A 1,887-nucleotide genomic window follows, 5' to 3' on the forward strand; every position below is an offset into this window, starting at 1 on the left:
GCTAGGCAGGCTCCAGAGGCGTAGTAAGTCAGGATACAGAATGAAGTTAAGACCTGTTCCCAGTACATCTCCTAGGTGTACAGACCTCCTCCTCCCTTTTCAGACTCTCCTTGCAAAGGGAGAAAATACCCAAACCCACCTAAAGTAGAAAAATAGATATGCCGGGTCCCAGTCAGTGAAGCTCAAGGAAAGACCTCCCTACCCCACCTCCTTGACAGTGCACAAATGTTTGGAGACCCATATGGAAAGCAGTTCCCTGGGTCTGTAGGGTGGCTTCCTTGGGGGCTTTTCCTGGCAGGAGCAGCCCATTACCGAGTCACGGCAGCCACCTGCTTGCCTGCATCCCTGCCTGCATTGCCTAGCCACTCATCTGCGCCTGCGTCAGCCACCTGCGTCCTCCCTCCCTGCATAACCCATACCTGATTCACCAGCATCATCCACATGAACCCAGGGGACTCACAGCGTGGGTGAGGTCTTGCTGCTGTGGCTGTCCCATGGGGTGGCACTGTCCATCCTCCAGTGGGTGCCCAGCCCGGCCTTTCCTGGGTGCTTGGGGACAGGACACCAGGGCAAATGCCTGACTGCCTGAATGTAGGGAGCTTCTATTTTATTTATTGTTTAAAGCTAACTCTGGTGGGCAGATGTCTAAGAAGGGACACTGATCTGCTCAGAAAGGGTCAGCGTGGGTGTTGGTGAGGAGCCCACCCTGCCCTCCTAACCATGAAAGCAAGTCAAGCACACCCGTGTGGCCAGAAGACCTGTTCGGCCTGCTGTCCTGCTCCAGCATTACTCTGGGTTAAAGCACGTCTTATTTTAACTCCAGATTTATATTTTTTAAAGATGCTGATCTAGGAGCTGCCAGTTTTCATTACACTTTTCCAGGTACTGCAGAGTCCTTTCCTGTCTCTGTGTCCCCAGCAGTGGGGACCAGAGATGGGCCAAGGTGGCCTGAGCTGGAACACACAACAGCAGCAGCTTTTTGGGTCAAGACACAGCCCCACGCCTCTCCACCAGAAAACACCACCTTTGCTGTTCACATGACACCTGCCAGGGCTGCTTCCCAAAACTGAGCAAGCCAAAGCCCTGGTGTCCTCCTGGCACGGATGAGTTTCCCCTGAGCCAGCAGAACCTGTGTGGGCAAGAAGGCCAGTGGGAGCCCAGGGTGCATTAGGAGGAACGTGGCCATCTCCTCTACTGCTCTACTCCTCTACTACTCCTACTACAATCCTCCCCCCTCTACTCTGCCATGGTGAGGCCACTTCTGGAGTGTCCAGTTCTGGGCTCCCCAGCTCAAGAGAGACAGGGAACTGCTGGAGAGGGTCCAGCAGAGGCTGCAAAGCTGCTGAGGGGAAAGGAGCATCTCCTTTAGGAGGAAAGGCTGGGAGAGCTGGGCCTGCGTAGCCTGGAGAAGACCGAGGGGATCTTACCCATGCACACAAATACCTTAGGGGCACGTGCCAAGAGGACGGGGCCAGGCTCTTTTCAGTGGTGCCCAGCAACAGGACAAGGGGCAACGGGCACAAACTGCAACCCAAGAAGTTCCTTCTGGATATGGGGAAGAACTTCCTTACCTTGAGGGTGACAGAGCACTGGAACAGGCTGCCCAGAGAGGCTGCGGAGCCTCCTTCTCTGGAGACGTTCAAAACCCACCTGGATGTGATCCTGAGCAACCTGCTGTAGATGAACCTGGGGCTAGATGATCTCCAGAAGTCCCTTCCAGCCCTGACCATGCTGCGATTCTGTGAGTGAGGGTTTTGCAGGCTCCTCCAAGTCTGCACTATAGTCTCCAACGACTGAGCCCCCTCGCACCTGGCAGGGTTATTCCTCAGCACAGAGGATTTTCATGAGTTGGTCTGATCAGGGCTACAGATGAATGGCAGGCATCAA

This window comes from Falco cherrug, chromosome 1, assembly GCF_023634085.1.
Source record: "Falco cherrug isolate bFalChe1 chromosome 1, bFalChe1.pri, whole genome shotgun sequence".
NCBI classification, from domain to species: Eukaryota; Metazoa; Chordata; class Aves; order Falconiformes; family Falconidae; genus Falco; species Falco cherrug.